Here is a 20,794-nt window from a genome sequence, read left to right on the forward strand (position 1 = left end):
GCATTTCGAGTAGTTACCTCCAGAACCTAGGCATGGAGGCCCATGTGGCTTTGGTTACCATGTAGAGCCATCTACTGGCTGGACCTACTTAGAAGTTAGGATAAGAATTCCCTTAGCTCTTCATATATTCCCATAAGCACAGTTAATGCCACCCTGAGACTGGCTGTTCACTGATGGTTTTCCCAGTTCTGTCCATAACCCTCCCAGCTGCCATGTCTTGCTCTTTGGAGCAGCTTCTCTTCATGTCAAGCCTAAGTTCTGTGTTTCTCTAACATGTCCATACAAAGATTCTAAGGAAGGAAGGAAGAATGGGAGCAGAGAGATACATACGGGTCTGCCTTTACCTCACCCATGCCTGGCATTCATGATCCCCTCTGTTTAAGCGCATGACATTCCATCTTTCTTCCCTCCTAGTTAAAATGTTCAATGCAGTTAATTACTCAAATTAATGTGCATTAAAATAAACAGTTCTTCAGAGCTGATCTAATATACCCTGAATATCAGTTAGGCTTGTCTTTGGTTGGCTATAGCAGAAAATCTAAGATGTTTTCATAATAAGCATTTTCTCATGTTGGGTAACAAGAAATCTTAGTGTCGCTGTAACAGGGCTGATTTCCAGCGCCATCCACCTTCCTGCTCTGCCATTCTTGAAGTGTGAGGGTTGCATCCTCAAGGTTCAAGATGGCTACTGCAATTCCAGGTGTTGCATCTATGTTCCACGCAGCAAGAAAAGAGATTGAGGAAGGAAAAGTGGCAAAGGGTTGAAAAAGGGCAAGGGCATAGGCCGCGTGAATCTCTCCTCCTTGAAAGCTTTCTGGACCCTTGGCCCTAAGGAATCCACTCACATCTCAGAGGGCAGAGTCAGCACCTCCGTCTACCCTCTGGTGCACACATTCTTCAGCCTCTGTCTCGGAGGAAGAGGGGACACATGGCTTTACCAAAACTTTGAATACTGTTGTGTTTAAATGAAGATGGAGGATTACTTATGTGCAGGATATCCTTATATTTGAGCTTGTCTGAGACATTCCCAGCCAAGTCCTGTTTTCCTGGGCTGATTGCTGATAGTATCACCCCACCCTAAACTTCTTATGAGAAATTCCATGTTATCAAGGAAAAGGTGAATTTTATAGGGATAGTGGGATATCCGTTACTTAGATTCTACCATTCACAATTTACTGCACCACACTTGCCTTACCTTATTTCTCTCTGTCCACCAAATCATTTTATTTTTGGATGCATTTCAGAGTAAATTATAGAAAGAGTACACTTCTCCTTAGTTAAATAATTAACTGGTGCTCTATATTTGCTTGTGGATTTTTCCTTTTGCAGTAAAATTAACATAAAATGAAATGTACATCCTAGGTGTTTTTTGCTAACTGCTGATAAATGTGTAACCCAAAGTTGTAGGAAGACAAAACATTTTAATAATCCTAAACACTCCCTCTGGCCCTTCCCAGTCAGTCCGTTCTCCCAACAGCCAGAAAACCCACTCTTCTGATTTTTTTCCAATGTAGATTATTTTGTCTGTCATAGAATTTCAGATAAATGAAGTCATTTGGTAGATGTAATTTTGGGTAAGGCTTACTTTACTCAGCATGCTTTTGAAAACTATCCATGTTTTTGCATGTATCATTGCAGAAACCTATTTTTTTCTTTTGCTCTTTCTATAAGAACCCAAGAAACTAGGATCCAAGTTGAATTAGAATCACCTATTTTCCAGGGTGACTTAAAATGTCTCTCCAAAGACCTTGAAACTCTCAGAGAAATGCTGCTCCCCTTGATGGCAAAGAATGCAACTGCTAGAAATAAAAATGGGTTTGGTTCTTTGTGTCACAGAAAGGAATTAGAACTTCTAAATGGCCCACTTTAAATTTAATGTCTCTCTAAGAGATATAAATTAACAGCACCAAAATATTATGGCCCTTTGAATGCTTCAGCCTATGAATTATAAATTCGAGTTTGCTTAGCCATTTGGCAGGGCTTAACTGTACTAGAAAGAGCCGTTAAATATTTTATGGTATCTAAATGTACTGGGGGCAACAGGCACCATTCCTGACCTCTGACACATTTTTGTTCGAGCGAGGAAGGAGATGACTGAGAATGCACATAAAAATATTCCCAGTTAACAGAAGTTGAAATGAATTAAGGACACAAAGAACACACATGTTTGCATTTAGACATGGTATATGGCCAATTTTTTTCACGAAGAGAGCCTTATTACTTTTGCTCTAAGCGGTATTCTAAATGTTTGACATTTGACAAGGGGAATTTCCCTTCCCTTCTCTCCTTTCCCTACAGTATGTATTAAACTAATTGCTCTATTTTAACAAGAGGAACCCTGTTTCCCTAACCAACCCCTCAACCCCCAGCTCAACCTTCAACTCTGGGGCTTTTTGCTGGGAGATAATTGCACTACCAGTATGATTTAATGAGCTTTGGCTCTTGCGCATCAAGTCTCCTCCATCTTAGATACATTTGTAGCTCTCGAAGGGTCAGATTCCCATCCTATATAATTCCTGGAGAGTCACATAAAACTTAAATTTGGCCCAGTGTTTCCTTATCATTTATAATTTCTGTAATACTCTCAGAGTCACAAAACTATCTCATGTTTCAGGGATGAACGATTTGCTGTGTTTCCCAAATAAAAATTCTCTGAAGAGTAAGGTAAGGCGCGCCAATAGGATTAAAACCGTCATGGGGAATTGTAAATAAAACTCAGGCTGTAACTTGCAGGGTCCCGATCTGGACCTACCTTGACAAACACTCATTTCTTCAACCTCATCTCTGAAATGCCTCGTAAGAGAAGTAAATACTCATGAAAAATTGGCAAGGAAAGGAGGGATAGGTCTTCCTCTCATGGATGGGTGGGTGGATGGATGGATGAATGGATAGATGAATGGGTGGATGGATGGATGGATGGGTGGGTGGATGGGTGGATGGATGGATGAATGGATAGATGGATGGGTGGATGGGTGGATGGGTGGGTGGATGGATGGGTGGATGGATGGATGGGTGGGTGGGTGGATGGATGGATGGATGAATGGATAGATGAATGGGTGGATGGATGGGTGGGTGGGTGGATGGGTGGATGGATGGATGAATGGATAGATGAATGGGTGGATGGATGGGTGGGTGCATGGATGGGTGGATGGATGGATGGGTGGGTGGGTGGATGGATGGATGGATGGATGAATGGGTAGATGGATGGGTGGATGGGTGGATGGGTGGATGGATGGATGAATGGATAGATGAATGGGTGGATGGATGGGTGGGTGCATGGATGGGTGGATGGATGGATGGGTGGGTGGGTGGATGGGTGGATGGATGAATGGATAGATGAATGGGTGGATGGATGGGTGGATGGGTGGGTGGATGGATGGGTGGATGGATGGATGGATGAATGGATAGATGAATGGGTGGATGGGTGGATGGATGGGTGCATGGATGGATGTGTGGGTGGGTGGATGGATGGATGGGTGGGTGGATGGATGGGTGGGTGGGTGGCTGGATGGAGAGATGAAGCCAGGTACCAAAGAACATTCTGATCCTGTGGGACACAGGCCTCCTCTTACCTGACCAATTGTCCCTGACACAGCTGTCCTGATTCTATGGAATTCTACATGGGGAGCAGGACATGGGCATTTCCTTCCCACATCCCCTTTGTCTTTTGTTTTTTGGCAGGTTCTTTGTCTCTTCAAGGTTTTGTAGCTCTTGTCATTCTTAATTTTTTATATCATATTATGTTTATATGGGGGAGAGTAGATCATTGGGGGATCCCTAGCTCTCTGAATTTCCCCTGTAATTTTACTATTATTTATGAGAAATTCAAGAATGCAAATACAGTCTCCATAACAGTCCTTACTACTCTCCATCAACATTAACTCCACATTAATTCTTCTCCTCTCACAGTGGACTGTCTTCATGTCATTCAAGCATCTGGAGACTCTGCTGTTAAGTTGGTGAAGCTAAAGGTTAGTTTCGTCTTTGAATATTGAAATGGAATAAGATGGAGACCGTCTGGGCTTAAATTTCTGTTCTATCACCTCTCTTGCCTTTGGGTGAGTTACATATTGTGTGGCACAATGAGAACAACACCACCTACCACATAAGATTGGCATGAAAAGCGAATGAATTAGTATTTGGAAAGTGCCCAGAACAGTGTGTGATGTGTGGTGCGTGCTACATACAGGTTAAAAAAATGACTCAGAAGTTCAACCAGCAGGCAGGGAGCAATTCATGCTCCTCACAATTTGGGCGTGCAGGGCAATGAGTAGGGTACAGAAATGACACTGAGAGGGTAGAGGTTTTTATGGAAATTGCTGTGACTTTTGGATCTTCTTGCCTTTCCAAATACCTGCCCCTTGACTCCCTGGGGCCTGAAATTCCATAGTCCCTGCCTGCTATGTCTTTGATGTCTCCCAGATGTGGTCCTTATCCTCTGCTGGAACACCCTGAGAACACTTCAAGCTTCTCTGGTCATTTTTGTTCCTTTAGCAAGTGTCTCAGATCCTTTCTGAAGGAGATTTTTTTGCATGGACTTGGAAAAGAAAAAAAAGCAGCGAGAATGCTGGGTGGCTCCCAGGAAGCAGGTGGGCGATTTCGAGCTCTGCCTGGAGATGGCCACACCCTGCAGCAGGTGCAACAAGGGGCTGGCCTTTCTTTCGCAAGCCTAGGTGTCCGGCAGAGCTGTTGGAATCTCAGCTTAGCCACCTTCTAACTGGATGCTTTGGGAAGGATCCTGACACCAAGCTCCAAATGTCCAGTTTCTCATCTACAAAGAGGCAGTGACCTGGCCTCAGAGGCTGTAGTAGGAATGAGATGTATCTAGTAGTCTGAAATGCTTGGGGCTGTCTCCACATAGTGTGTGCTCCGGACGTGATGTGCACCATTGCTCATTCGGGGATTTCAAATAATCTGCAATTCAAGATTCATCTTCGACTCTCAGGAGGCATTTGGCATATAAAAAACAATATCGTTTAAAAAACAGTTACTTCAGAATCTAGAATTCTCAGAGGAATTTCTCAAATAAAAAAACATTTTTGATGAATCATTCACTGCAGATATTTCTAAAGAAAATTATTAATGACTCATGAGTGTGCTTTAGGTAGTTCAGTATCCCACAGAATATTTAAATTCATCTTAGTTACCAGCTCAGACCATTATGATTCTCTATGCTCACATTAGAGAACTCTGTTGAGGAAGTTGCCAACAGTGGCAGTTTTCCCAGCCATTGTCATTGAATATTCAGCTAGAGTGAGTGAGAAACCAAAAAGCCGACAGGTGGAGGGCAGTGTGTTCATGTGAGACTTTCAGGACAAGCAGATTTGCATTTCACTTACTCAGTTCCTATCTAGTCTTTACCCCTTAAGGGAGAATCTTGCTCTGTTGGAACAGATTTATACAAATCTAGTGGTTCCTCCTTATCCATGGAGGATATGCTACAACCCACCAGGGAGCCAGAAACCATGGCTGGTGCAGAACCCTAAAAACAGATACTAGGTTTTTCTGTACATTCATACCTATGATGCATTTTACTTTATAAAGTAGACACAGTAAGATGTTAACAATAGCACCCAATTATAAAAATAGACCGATTATTATAATATACTGCAATAAAAGTTATTTAAAACAGAGGAAATGCTTATTTCTGGAATTTTCCATATACTATTTTTGGGCTGTGGTTGACCTCAGGTAATTGAAACTGCAGAAAGCCAAACCATGGATAAGGGAGATTGCTGCAACTTCTAATATTAACTCTTTGGGAATGCACTCAGTTCAGCCAGTGTCTCTGTCCCGAGTGTGGCGGGGGCAGTATTGGACTGTGGAACCCAAGACTTCCCTTCTGAAGAGCTGGGCTCACCTGGGCTTTGCTGCTTAGCAGCTCTCTGACTCTCAGAGGTGGTGTCTGTAAAATAGGAGTGAAATCATCCTCCCCATGGCATTATTGTGAAGTTGTCTAGGATAGGAGCCTTTAAAATCTGCCAAATGATGTACATGTACCAGCTTTCCACAAGGAGTGTAAACATTATGTACTACACACATGTACTAATAAACTTAAAAATCTGTAAAATGCTATGGAATAGCTATCATTGCTAATAATTCACCATCTCCTTTTAGGGAAGAATCGGGCATGAGCAGCATTCCTTTACAATCCCAAGCAAAGTGCCATGGGGTGTGAGGAGTGTAATACACATTTACCACAAGGATGAGAAGGAAACACAGCTTCCAGAAGATGGAAACAGCCAAGCTTTGTGCAAAGATTCCACTGGCTCTTGGGTGTAAGGGGAGTTGGAAAGATGGACCAGAGTGCCAGGGTAGGAGGTGGGGCATGGGCAGGGCTCCTTTGATGCCGGCCAGCTGGGAAGCCAGGACCCAGCTCACTGCCAGGTGACCACAGGCAGAAAGGCGGGCTGCTGGGCTGGCCCTTCAGAGCACGTGTGAAGCATGGAGCCTCCCGAGCTCCCAGGGTCTCATCTGACTGAACTTGTGAGAGCTGGCAGGGGAGTTGCTAGCCACATCCCATGCATGTTACTGCCATCCTATCCATCAAGTCTTCCCTTTCCCTCTGATCGTCTTCGGGGGTGCTCCCCACATTCCCACAGGAGATTGTCCCTCCAAACTGCATCTGCCGCCATTGAGCGAGAGAGCCCAAGGACCAGGCTAACCTGTGGAAGTTAAAGAAAGAGTCAACCAGTGCCAACTCGCTCACAAAATAATTTGTCTGTCAGAACAGTAAGTTCATTTCAGGCAAATCAGTGGCATGGGCTCCTTGCTCCTTCAGGGAGCAACATTTCATTTCATGATCAGAAGGAGGGGAGAGGAAATGAGTTCTGGTATCTGGCCTATCATGAGAGATGTGCATCCTGAAGTGTTACTTTCTGAGATGCCCCCTTGGCAGCTTGCTCTCTGGGGCTGCTCTTTGCTGAGGTGCATTGTTCTTGACTGCTTTTAAGAGCAGGCTTAGCATCTAGTCTCAGACCTTCGGTGCCTTCCAGGTGTGGGCCATGATTTTCAACCCAGTGCTTTTGGTCATTCTTCAACCCTTCACTTCTACCTGTTGCTAGTTAGTGTGGTTGGTGGCAGTAAGTGTGTATGTTGGCAGGCTTGCAGATTCTGAGCCTTCCATCAATCTAGCAGTCTAGCAAGTGTGGGGTGTTAGACACCCAGGAAAAGTGCAAATGTTTGGTGGGATCTGTAGTCGTCCACCATCAGCAGTGGATAGAAAAATTCTAGAAAATGTGCCACTGACATGTACATTCCTTAGTATCATGCGGACAGTAGAAATTTACTCTACTTTGTCTTGTTTTGTTTGAGCTAGGGTTTCTTCATGTTGCCCAGGCTGCCCTCGAATTCCTAGGCACAAGGAATCTTCCTGCCTCAGCCTTTTGAGAAGCTAGGATTACAGGAGTTGCCACGACATCCTGTTCCAATCTGCTCTTGATTGACAAACCTTGCTTCGGGGTCTCCTGGCTCTGCTCCCTCCCCTCCTACAGCCAGATGGGATCTTTTTCTACTTTTTACCCTGGATTGATTCATACGAGCTGAGCTGAGCTGAAGTTATTTTTTTAATAGATCTATTTTATACCAGACCAGTAGTCAGCAACATCTTTTTTCTATAAAGAACTAGATAATAACTATTTTAGACTTTGTGGGCCACACAGTCTCTGTCTTAACTGCTCAACTCAGTGGTTATAGCTCCAGACCACAAGTCAATATGTAAACAAATGGGCATGGCTGTGTTCCAATAACACTTTATTTATGGGCACTAAAATTTGCAATTTTGGATAATTTTAACATATCATGAAGTATTATTCTTCTTTGGATTAAAAAAACATTTAAAACCATAAACAGAATTAGGCTCATGGACCGTGGGTTTGCTGGCCCCTGTGCTTACTACAGTGTGAATTCTTTGAGGGCTGGGGCTTCTCGTGTTTTTGTAGCTAGAGCCTTGGACCAGGGTAGGTTCTTATACATGTTTGTTGAGAAAAGTATAAAGAATTTCTTAGAAATCTCTAAGCAAATAATGCAAACATATTTGTCCAGTTCTTTGCAATTGAATAAATACTTTCTCAAACATCATTTGGTTTCATCCTTATGCCTGTGATGCCTGCAGGGACTAAAACAATCCTATTTTATGGGTGATCAAATTTATTATAGCAGTGCTTTTTGGCTTTTGTGAACACCTCATACCAACAGTGATTTTCAGTGGTGTGCAAACAATATGCCCATAGAAAAATGCCTTCCTGGTATTTTGGTTTTCTTTTTGAATTTGTATTTACTTTTGGAGTTGTCTTGGGTAATCTTGCTGATCTAATAATGAATCAGTTCTCTGTGGCACAGATCAGCTTCTCAGTGACTTGATGTCATACCTGGCAAGGGGAGAAATTCCACCGGTCATTGTGAGCACAGAGTCAGGGTGAATGCTGAAGGATGGAGATACCTGTGTGGGTGTTGGGAGGTGCGGAGCCATGGCAGCTGTGCTGGGTATTCTTTAGGAATCATTTGCCAAGGCTTATTCTTCACCTAGCCTGGCCTGCTCTGCATCCTGCTGGGCTGGCATCCAGTTGGTTTGAATAGTGGGCAACACCAGTGGAGACTAAAGGTGGGCGGGAACAGAAAGAGATTGGGAGTTCATGTTTATCCCAGGCCTGCAGGGCCACTGCCACCCCTGGGGACCCCTCTTGGGGAGCGTTCCACAGCAGAGCTGGAGGAAGTGTTCTTGTGCTGTGCTTTCTTGGTGAGACTCACTTTTCCAGGGCCCACGTGTGCTGTCCCTGAGAAAGCTGCTGCACTATGCATGGCAGGTGCTCTTGCCCTGCAGGCTGAAATCTTGGGTTACCAAGCCCGAGCTGGCCCTCAGCCCTGGGGAAGGTCCCCACCATGCCGCAGCTTGGGTCTTCACCCAGGCTTCCAGCCACGCTGCCTGTGCACTGAATCCCCCCTGGTGTCCATCTCCAGGTGCTTAACTAGCAGCAGGTGCAGGCGTTGCCCCTCCCCGTGTTCCTCCTGGGGTTCGTACCTGCAGACAGAGAGGCAGCCAGGCTGCCCATGGACACCTGCTGGATTCGGCTGGGACTGCAAAGGGCCTGCTATTTGTGGAATGAAAGTGCCTTGGATGATGAACTCATGGAGCCGTGGGGCAACTAAATGAGACTGCATATACACCGCACATTAAACACATTTTTCTTTCATATTTTTTAACCCAAGAATCTGTCTCTAAGATTGCTAATATCAATACACAAAAAAATGCTTGTCTGAAAATAGTACAACCATGAATTGCAGTTAATGTAACACATCTTCCTTTGAATTGGTAACATTACTTTCCTGCTGCAAATAACAATTACTATCTCAGTACATACATAATTCTACATATGCATGACTCTATATGTAGGGTAAATATCTGTTGTGGAATTACTAAGTCAAAGCACTGTGAATCTAAATTTCCCATGGATATTGTCAAATTTTCCCCTAGATCTGTCTATGTGAATGGATACTATCAACAGTAATTAATATATGAGAGACTCTCTTCTCCCACACCTTCAAGGCAGCATGCTAGCTACATTTAAAAAAATTTTCTTTTGCCTGTTTCTTAAGTAAAACATTGAATTTCAGTGTAGTTTTAATTTTTATCTCTTATTTTGAGTGAGAATGCGGATCGTTTCATATGTTTGAGAGCCACTTACATACACAGTTTTTCAATGAATTCTTTTTGCGGGGGAGGCATCGGGGATCGAACTCAGGACCTTGCTCTTGCAAGGCAGGCACCAGAACCACTGAGCTAAATACCTGGCCCCATCAGTGAATTCTTTATTCATAGACTTTGCCTGTTTTCACTTTGTTGGTTTGACCTTTTTTTTTTTTTTTTTTTTGGCACTGGTACCGGGGATCAAACTCGGGTCCTTGCACTTGCACAGCAGGCGGCGAAACCACTGAGCTAAATCCCTGGCCCGATTTGACCTTTTAATGATTGTCTGGTGGGAGTTTTTTATTAGGGAAATTACAGAAATGACTATTTTATGAGTTGCAAATGTTTTCCCTAGATTGTTGCACAGCATTTTGATTTTGTTTATGGAAGGTTTTGTTTTGGGCATAATTAAGAATTTGTATATAGTAAGATTCATTAATCTTTTGTTTTTGGCTTCTGGATTTGTGTGATATTTTTCTAAAAAGACACCCATCCTCTGAGATTTTTATTACTATTATTATTTAATTATCTTGTGCTTTCTTCTTTTCATTTTGGTTTTGCTTTTTTTCATTAATAAATCTTTAATTGATGACAATTATTTTGACGTAATATGTTAGGTTTCCATCACTGTGACAAAGTAACTGAGATAACCAACTTAAAGGAGGAAAGACTGATTTTGGATCAGGGGCCACATTGCTTTCTGGACAGGCGGTAAGAGGGGTGTGGTGGAGCAGAGTTGCTCAGTTCATGGAGTAGGGAAGAGGAGAGAGAAAAGGAGAGGAGAAGAGAGACAAGTGGAAAGGAGAGAGGTAGAGGAAGGGGAAGGGAAGAGAAAGGAAAGAAAGGGAAGGAAAAGAAGAGAAAGGTCAGGGACAGGGACAAAACATACCCTTCAAGGCATACTGCCGGGGACATACTTCCTCCAATAGGCTTCTCTTCCAGAAGTTTTCACCACCTTTCAATAGCTTCGGACCAAGCTTTCAACAACCAAGCCTTTGAGGGACATTCCAGACTCAAACTATAACACTCTTCCCCTGAACCTGAAAGACTCAGGCTTATCTCGCAATGCAAAATGCATTCAGTCCATCTCCAACAGTCGCCAAAGTTTGAACAGTTCCAGAATTGCTCAGGAGTCCGAGTCCAAAGTCTCCTCTGAGATTCAAAGCAAACTCTTAGATGTGACCCCTTATAAATGCAAAATGAAAGTAAAATACTTCCAAATGCAACAGCAGAGGGTAAACATTCCTATTTCAAAAAAGAAAAATATGACAGTATCATGGAGGAATCAGACTGAAGCAAGACCAAAATCCAGAGGGTAAATATTGAATCCTGTGGCTCTCTGTTGGCATCAGGACAGGTGGTGGCATGATGTGAGCTCCAGAGGTCTTGGCCAGTCCCACCCCTAGGCCTTGCTGGCTGCATCCCACATTGCCACTCTTGGGTTGGCTCTGCCCAGTGCCTGTGGCTTCTCTCAACAAACATTTTGTTGTTGTTCCCGGCATCTCTAATTCTCTGGAATATATGCTGCAGCTTTGGATTCACTATCAAAGTTTGACACACCGCCCTCTTTGAGGTTATGTGAAGGGATCCCAACACGGCCACACAATTACCTGGCCTCACAGTCTCTCCTTTGAAATCTGGACAGAAGCCTCTATGACCACACAACTCTTACATTCTACATTCCTGCAAACCCAGAGTCATGTGGATGATACCAAGGTCGCTTCTAGCTTGAGCAACAGCTGGACCCCCTGGGACCATGGCTTCAGCAATTTCTGAGTGCCTGCACAGCTGAGTATGGTAAAATGAATCCTGGGCAAACATCTTTCTAGCTGGCCCACACAAGCAGGTTGCCTTTGTCTTCTCAAAAGCAAAGTTTTTCAAAAGAGCTTTTGCATCTTGAGCCTACAGTGGGGGAGGTGTGGCCAATTCCTGAGATGGCCTCAAGACATCTGTCCTATCGTCCCAGTGCAAAGTGCTTAACTTCGTTTTAATGGTGCTTATTTCTTTATAACCACACCTTCCTGGGCTCCAACTTTACACACACTTTTTTTTTCTGGCCAACTTTCAACTTTTTCAAATCTTTCCACTCTGCTTTTTATTCCCAGTTCTCACTGTAAACCTTGCTAAGAGGAGCCAACAATGTCTATGCCACAGTCTGACCGCTGTGCTGCCTCGAAATTTCCTCCACCAGATTAACTAGTCCATTACATTTACTCAACCCCCTCATGAAGTCTCAGGGAATGGGCAAAATATAGAAATGTTCTTTGCCAGAATTAACATGAATGGCCATTAGTCCAATTCCAAACATAACCCTTATTTCCCTATGAAATCTCATAAACACAGACATCACTGTCCATATTCCTATCAGCATGCTGATGTTCTGAGCTCCCACTTACAGCAAAGCTTTTGCTAGTCTGCTTCTCAGAATATTTCCAAACTTCTGCAAACTCTAGAGGATTCTGAACTTTGTGGTCCAGGCATAATCATACAATGACCCCAGTTCTTAGGACCAATTTTGTGTGTGTGCTAGTCAGCTTTAAATCACTGTGACAAAATTCCCAGAAAATCAACTTAAAGGAGGGAAGCATTATTTAGCTCACAGTTTCAGAGGTTTCAGTCCATGGTCACATGGCACTGTCATTTCTGGGCCTGTGTTAAGGCAGAGCACTGTGTCAGGGAGCACATATTGGGGCAAAACTGCTCACCTCATGGTGGGCTTGGGGCGGCGGGGGCGGTGGCTGGGTGCAAAACATACCCTTGATTGTATAGCTCCAGTGACCCACTTCCTCCCTTGAGCCCAACCTACTAAAGTTTCCGGGAGAACCACTAGCTGGGGACCAAGGCTTCAACACAGGAGCCTTCCAGGGAAAGTTCAGATGCAAACTATAACACGCAGTGTGGGAGACAGCAATCTAACTTCATCATTTTAACAGACAGTGACATCTAGATGTCCTGTTAATGAATAATCCATGTTTTCTCCATTATTCGAAAGGCTGTATTTTTCAAACACTATATTCTTATCTTCATTTTGGTCTATTTCTGGAATATGTTCTGTTAATTTATATATTCATGTGCTGTATTATAATTATGTCACATTTCAATATCAAAAAGTGCCAACTTCTTATAAAAAAGTTGCCATATTTTAGATCGAGTGTATTAGGTTTCCTAGTAAAATAACACAGTCACCTGCCAATGATAATAATTTTGCTTTCTATTTTCTAATCTTTGGGTTTTTATTTCTTTCTTTTGTCTAAGAATTTTAGAACCTATAGAAGGATCGTAATGGTGATGATAAAGGCCATTCTTTATTTAATCAATTAATTTTCTCCCAACTTATTATTTTTGAAATCACAGATGGATTTTGAATGTTTGACTTGACCATTTTTTCATTATCTATGGAAATTATATCATTTTTGGTTCATTTTAACATTGTATAGAAAGAATATGAATGTGCAGTGATGATAATGGAGTTCCTAATATTTGGCCACTCCTGAATTGTTGGAAATTTTTGAACATTATTCTTTTACTTATTTTTTAGATTGTTTACTAACTGAGAAGTAAGAGCTGAGTTGTACAAAACTGAGCTCCTGAAATGTGGCCTTTGGAAAAGGAACTGTTCTTCCAAGCTACATGGAGCCTGGCTACAGAACAGTACTCAAGCCCCATTTCTGGTTGATTGGAAGACCTGGATCCGTTGTTGGGTAGCCTCTTTCTAGAAATAGCTCACCAAATAAAGTTACCAGGTTTTGGGGGGTACTCCTCTTAGTTTCCAGGTCCTCCTCATCTTGACCAAAACAAGCCAAAACCAGTTTATTTGACAAAGTGAAAGTGAAGGGTAAAGGAGAAACTAGCTCTGCAGAGCAAACTTGGGCTGAACAAAAGAGGAAAAGTGAAAAGCAGAAATAAAGTACAGCCTGGGGCACACAGGGCAGGCTATGGTGAAGAGGCATGACAGTGAGCTCTTCATAGCATCTGTGTCCTTATATTCTGTCCACCTTGTGGAACCCAGTGAGAAGTCCATATACAAGGCCTTGGAAATTATTTGGTGCTGTCCTGGGATCTTGTAATTAATAAGTGCTGCTTATTCCCCCAGCCAGCTTTGCCCCGCCCTACCTTTCTACTTTAGATCCAGCTCCTGATCATGCTAGGGTAAGGACTGGTATTTTCCCAAGCCCAAATGCCAATATGATAAATCCTACTTGCTATGGTTTGTGTAAGTGTCCCCCAAAGCCACATGCATTAAAGGCTTCCTGTTACTGGGGGGTGGCAGGACTTGTAAGAGGTGAGGCCATGGAAGAGTAGGGCTTGAAAGGGACATTTTGACTCAGCCCTTTCCTCTCTCTTTGCTTCCTGGATGCCAAGAGGCAAGAATCTTCCACGACCATGCACTTCCACTATAATGTGTCATCACAGGCCCAAAAGCAATGAGCCAACTGACCATGGACTGAAATTTCCAAAACAGCGAGCCAGAGTAAAGCTTTTCTCTTTTTAAATTGATTGTCTCAGGTGTTTCGTTAAGCAACAAAAGCTGACTGACATACTCAAGTTACCTTGCTCCCTTATTAACTATAGCTGCAAAACCTAAACGCGAAGATTTGAAAGAAATCAATCCCTTTCTCAGCAGAAGAGGATTTGCAGCTTCCCTTCCACAATTCCTGAGCCCTGGACTGGCAGGATAGAGTCCAAACCAAGGCACCATTGCACGTTATTAGTATTAGATCTGAGTCCTTGATTACACCAAGTGAGGGCTGGGCCTTCCTCAGTACTGTGGCAGAAAAATTCCCCATCCCCGAGTTTATGACTTTCCTCCTCAGTCTCACATCTGGCTCCACCAGGTCACAGGACTTCAGGCTGTGGTGGACAGCAAGGAAGCCCGTTCGCCTGGATGCGGTTTCATCCTGGCCCCCAGGGTGCTGTGCTGCAGCGGGGACACTGGCCCTTGTTTATGTGACTCTGTGTCTTTACTCTATGAATACTCATGAGTTAAAATAGTAGCCTGTGGTTTTCTTTATGCAGTAAATTTTGTTATCCCTATCATGCTACTTGTATAAAGAGAATGTGAATGCTCTGAAATAGATTCAATAGCAGTGTAGTTTCTAAGCCTTAAGGTTTGGTAGCAATTTATAAAATAGTACAGATTTGGAGTATTTTAAAAAGCAGATCTTTAATAATTTTAGTTCTTCTCTGTTAATTGGTCTGAATAGATTTTGTATTTTGGGGACAATTTTGGTAACTAATATACATTTATTTGCATGAATTTTAAAAATTGGTTTTATAACTTTAAAATTCTACTCTGCATTATCATTTCTAACATTTTTATATCTGTATTTTGCTAATTCATTCCAATGTCTTTTTTTTTTGCTACCAGGGATCAAACTCAGGACCTTGTGCTTTTGAGGCAGGTGCAGTGCCACTGAGCTAAATCTTTGGCCCCATTCCAATGTCTTTTGATAAGCAATATTTGAGTTTACCTACTGGTATTCTAGCTTTATTTTAATCTAGTCATTTCTGTTTTACGCATAAAAAATACTTTAAAAAATATTTTTGCTTTCCTTCGGTTCTTTTTTCTGCTGTTTTTCAAAGTTCTTAAACTGTATATAATTTATTTATCTCCTATACTTTTTTGTTTGTTTGTGAAACAGAGTCTCACTTATGTAGTTTAGGCTGGCCTGGAATTCACTGTGTAGCCCAGGCTGGCCTCGAATTTGCAGTAATCCTCCTGCCTCAGCTACTCATGCCCCGTCCCCAATGCAGGGATCATAGGAGTATGCCACCACACTCATCTGGATAATTCAAAAAATCTTTAAAATGTTTCTAATTGGCAGGTATGTTTTGTTTTCTAGTTTCTATTCTTTAATTAATTTCTAATTTTATTACATGATAATGCATGATAAGAAATCCTGTCTTATGACTTTTACTATGTCATTAGGAAAAAAAAGATTTATTCTCTGATTTTTCAGTACAGAATTTGATATATAGCAACTAGAGGTACCTCATTATTTATTACCTAGGTCTTCTGTTATATACTGTGTGTATTCCCATGCACATATACATCCTAGATTTAACATGGACTAAGTTTCCTACAGTCAACGAATTTCTGCATATTTCTTTTTGCATTTCCTGTGGGTTTTACTCTATGAATGTTGATGCTATGCTACAAGATATATATTTATAATAACAATACAGCATACTCCCGCGAAGTCCTGTTTTAGAGTTTTCTGGGTCAGTTGTTCACAGCCTCAGTCGTTCGAGGATTTTTCCTTAGAACCTAATTAATAATTGTTTGCGGAAACCCCTGCAATTTCACAGAAACTGCAAATTGTTTTTTTGTTGTTTTTTTTTTTTTGACAGGAGGTTTGCAAGTAGCCAATCCGAGAGCGTTATTCAGTTCTCCTTGCTGCTGATTGGCTGCTGGGTTGTAACCCATCTGGGACAGATGGACCAGCATTTCCACATCATAACAAGGTGCGGTACCGCATGTAGCTGTGTCCAGTGGGCTCGGGTTTGTTCTTAAAGCCCTAAGGTTCCCAAGATGCTACCAAAATGCCCTGCACCTTCTAAGGCTGTATTAATACAATATTTTATTAAATTAAATTACTTATCTGTATTAAATTAAATTACATAGCATATTTATGGTTTAAACTATAAAAATAGGCATTTATAAGCTTTTTTCTGACTATATCTGAAATTCGTGGGTTTTTTTCACAATTCGCGGGTGCACCAGAAACCTAACACCCACAAATTTCGTGGGTGCGCTGTACAACTAAAATTTCCATTACAAAGTATCCTTCCCCAGGTTTCAGAAAGAGGATTAAGTTTAGATAACAGCATCCTTTACAGAAAAATATTGTGCATACATTTGGACCTTGCTGAGCAAAACAAGCTGAACCAAAGCAAAGGGACGTGTAGAGCACAGAACCAAGGCTCTTGATGTGAGCACAGATGGCATCCTGTCCCCCTCTCCTCCCTCTTCCTTCACATTCTCCTTTGCTCTTCATCCTTGCCGTGTTTACCTTCTGTCTGTGTCATGACGTATTACCCTTGAGGAAATAGCCTTTTTGAGAAAGATACTCCTTCCTCCTGCTCTCGGAGCTGCTCAACCTTGCACCCCAGGACACAGGTGATGATGGGGCATGAATTCCCAGAAGTAGGAAAGAACCTGCCCTGCCCATGTGGTCTCTGAACCCTGCAGCTGTGCACCTTCAGCTTCCCACCCTTGCGTGTCTGTCACTTACTGTTCGAGTGTTTTACTCTCACTTGGTGCCACTCATTCCCATATACTTGTTTTGCAAAAGGCAGCAAAATCCATGTCTGACAGGTAATCCCACCTCTCCAGATCAGATGAGCTCAGAGCAATTTCTTAGTCCTGACATGTTGTGCAGAGGCACAAGGCCAACCTTTGAAAGCACCAATAGGGGAAATTTTTTGAAAAACAAAAAACCAACAGAAAGAGTGACGTCTCATAACTGTTACTATAACTTAGATGAACATATCTTTGGCTTGGGCCCTGGTGGTTGGGTTTTCTAACACAGCGGCATGTATGGACACAGTGCCTGCAGGACCCTGAGACACAGAGCATGCAGAGGTCAAGAAGGGCTACTGGCTGTTTTTAGCCTCAGCTTTGCCTTACTGCTTTATAGAAGAGGTGCAGACTCATCGCCACAGGCAATGTTTTATTCTAAGGCCTGTAAATCTTAGAGCAAATGCATAGGATAATTCTAAGGTGCTTCAGACCAGGCCAGGGCACTACAGATTTTCACCAGAATTAGTACACTGGAGTTAAGGATGACATGGTTACAAAGGCACCTATCAAAAAAATTGTCCACTTTTTAAAAATCCAGGAGAAATGGAAGATTATGGATATTTTAGTATTTTAATACTGGATAGTAGCCACTGAAAATTTTATTGTTTAAATTGTAGCAAGATATGAAATAACAATGGGAGAACATCCAAATTATTGAAACCACTTGGTGACATAATTCAGAATTACTTTGTAAGGTTAATCAGAGGATCTTTCTAGTAGTAGGGCGAGAAAGGGTCTGAGAAAGGTCCTGTTTACTTGTTTAATTATGATCAGGCCCTACATAGTAACATTTTGACCAACGAAGGACCTCATATACAAAGGTAGTTCTATAGGATTATATTATCTAGTGAAATTGTAGCTGCTTTAGTTTATGTAATTACACTTGTGATGTTTGCCCAACTATGAAATTGGCCAAGAACCCATTCTTCAGAAAGCATCTTTGTCGTTAAGTGATGCATGACTGCATAATAGTTGACATTTTGAAATGATGAAACTGTGAGCTTGAAATCAATTCCCAGTGATATTCTACAACAGATCACTAAATTGTATTTGCTAGTAGACATCATCCATAGAAAGAACAGACCCCATAATTTCTTTTTCTGATGGAGTTGCAACAAAACTTATGGATGGGGACAAAGTATGAGGACCTCACTTCTGAATTGCTGCAAAACATCATAGCTCTCTTTTGATAGCTATCAAGACTCAACTCCAATGTGGCTATCAGTAGATGAATCCAACATTTGTTCAATATCTTTGCCTAAATAATATTAGCCATGGCTCATATCAACTGGAAGAGACAGTATAACCCACTGCCTACCTGCCTGCTATAATTCGAAAGCATGAAAACAAAATATTTTAAAATGCAGGTTCTTATTAGCCACAGCAATTAGATATGGGAAAGAAATAAAAGGAATAAAGATAATAAAGGAAGAAGTTAAACTGTCATTAATTTGCTGGTGATATGATACTCTACATAGAAGACCCAAAAAACTCCTCCAAAAGACTTCTAGACTTAATAACCAGATTCAGTTGAGTAGCTGGATACAAGGTCAACACACAAAAATCAATAGCATTCTTTACACAAAGACTCACTGAGAGAGAAATTAGGGAAATAATTCTTTTCACAATAACATCCAAAAAATGGAATATCTAGGAATCAGTCTAATGAAGGAAGCAAAAGACCTCTACATTGAGAACTGCAGAACACTGAAAAAAGAGATTGAAGAGGATATAAGAAAATGGAAAGAGATCCCCTGTTCCTGGGTAGGAAGAACCAATATAGTGAAAATGGCCATACTTCCAAAACTGCTCTACAGATTTAATGCAATCCCAATTGAAATCCCGACACTATATTTCACAGAACTAGAGAAAAAAGTCCAAAAATTCATTTGGAACCAGAAGAGACCTAGAGCAGCAAAAGCAATTCTAGGCAACAGAGACATGGCTGGGGGTATCACAATCCCCCAAGTTGAAACTATACTAAAAAGCCACTGTGATTAAAAACAGCATGGTACTGGCAAAGAAACAGACCTGAGGATCAGTGGAATAGATTAGAAGATGCAGAAACAACTCCAGACACACTCAGCTACCTCATCTTTGACAAAGAAGCCAACCACCCTCACTGGAGGAAAGATAGCCTCTTTAATAAATGGTGCTGGAAAAAATTGGGTTCCAACTTGCCAAAGATTAAAACTAGACCTATTATGTGTCACCATGCACTAAACTAAAATCAAAATGGATCAAAGATCTAAATATTAAAACAGAAACATTAAACCTGCTGGAAGATAGGTTAGGTAGAACTCTTAAAGACATTGGCATAGGAAAAGACCTTATGAACAAAACCTCAGTCACACAGAAAGTAGCACAAAGTATCACTAACTGGAATCTCATCATATTAAAAAACTTCTGCACAGAAAGAGAAACCACCACAGTGTAAAGAGACAACCTACAAAGTGGGAAAAAAGTTTTACCAGCTGTTCCTCACACAAAGGTCTATTATCTAGAATATATAAAGAACTAAAAAAGAATAAGACCCCCCAAATATAAAGACCCAATTCAAAAATGGGCATCTGAAATGAATAGACATTTTTTCAGACAAAGAAGTAAAAGCAGCAAATAAACATATGAAAAAATCTTCCACATCACTTGAGAGATGCAAATGAAAACAAGGCTGAGATTCTACCTCACCCCAGAAAGAATGGCTGCTATCAAGAAATCAACCAATAACAAATGTTGGTGGAGTTGTGGGGAGAAAAGAACACTTCTTCATTGTTGGTAGGAGTACAGACTTGTGCAACCACTGTGGAAATCAGTATGGAGATAATTTAAAAAAACTTGGATCAGAAGTTCCATTTGACCCAGCTATTCCTCTGCTGCGTATCTTCCCAAAAGAATTAAAAGAATCATACCACAATGATATATGCTCACCTATGTTTATAGCGGCATGGTTTGTAATAGCTAAAACTTGGAAACAACCCAATTGCCTATCAACTGGAGGATGGATAAAGAAGATGTGGGTTTTTTAATAAAATGAAGTACTACTGAACCATAAAGAACAAAAACTAGAGACATTTATAGCTAAGTGGATGCACATTGAGGCCATACTCTTAAGTGAAATAAATAGGACACACGTGTAAATACCAAATAGTTTCTCTGGTGTGAAAAACTAAAAGTATAAATAAAGATCTAAATGTATAATTGATATTGTGAAATAGGAAGAAAATGTCTAAAGGAGTAGGGGAAGAGGGAGGGCTAAGGGAAAGGAAAGAAGGGAAAAGAAAATATATGAGAAAAGGAAAAAAATGGAAACAAAGTCTTTGTAAATAGGGAAGGGAGGAGGTGGTGGAGAGAGGGTAGGGGAATAGGGAAAAAATAAGAACCAAGATGCATCATGTACAGGTACAAGCACCCAATGATGAATGTAACTGTATTGTATACCTAAAATATACCAATAAACTTAGTGGAAAGAAAATGTAGGTTCTTGAACCAGATTACATGTATTCTGAAGCACTTGATCTCTGCTATGGATTTGCAAGGTTTTACAGTGTTTCATTCATGCCTCCTGCAGTACCTTCTGCTGACAAAGTTGGGCATCATCCTAGGAGAGTATCAACAGGGACTTGCTCCAGGATCACACAGCAGGCAAAGGAGAAGATCATTTTAAAGAACCACTGTAAGGACTCTTAGAACAAGATGAGAAGGTGATGGTTCTGAGCAGAAGACTGATAGAATCTTACTCATACTTTTAACAAAATGATTCTGGTTGCTGATTGAGAAGAAACTTAAGAAAGACAGGTAGCCCATTA

General features: G+C 41.5%; 1 long non-coding RNA gene across 1 annotated transcript in view; it reads left to right on the top strand.

Annotated features, from left to right (window-relative positions):
* Positions 1 to 7,952, top strand: part of LOC110349731 (uncharacterized) — a 35,308-nt gene extending 27,356 nt beyond the window's left edge. The window contains exons 2-3 of the long non-coding RNA XR_002395942.2: positions 3,910 to 3,971; positions 6,118 to 7,952. This is a non-coding gene — a long non-coding RNA (uncharacterized LOC110349731). The remainder of the gene's footprint in view (positions 1 to 3,909; positions 3,972 to 6,117) is intronic.
* Positions 7,953 to 20,794: the final 12,842 nt, after the last annotated feature.

The sequence above is a fragment of the Heterocephalus glaber genome, unplaced genomic scaffold (assembly GCF_053883595.1).
Source record: "Heterocephalus glaber isolate CG9 unplaced genomic scaffold, H.glaber_assembly_v1.0 deba00001472, whole genome shotgun sequence".
Taxonomy (NCBI): domain Eukaryota; kingdom Metazoa; phylum Chordata; class Mammalia; order Rodentia; family Bathyergidae; genus Heterocephalus; species Heterocephalus glaber.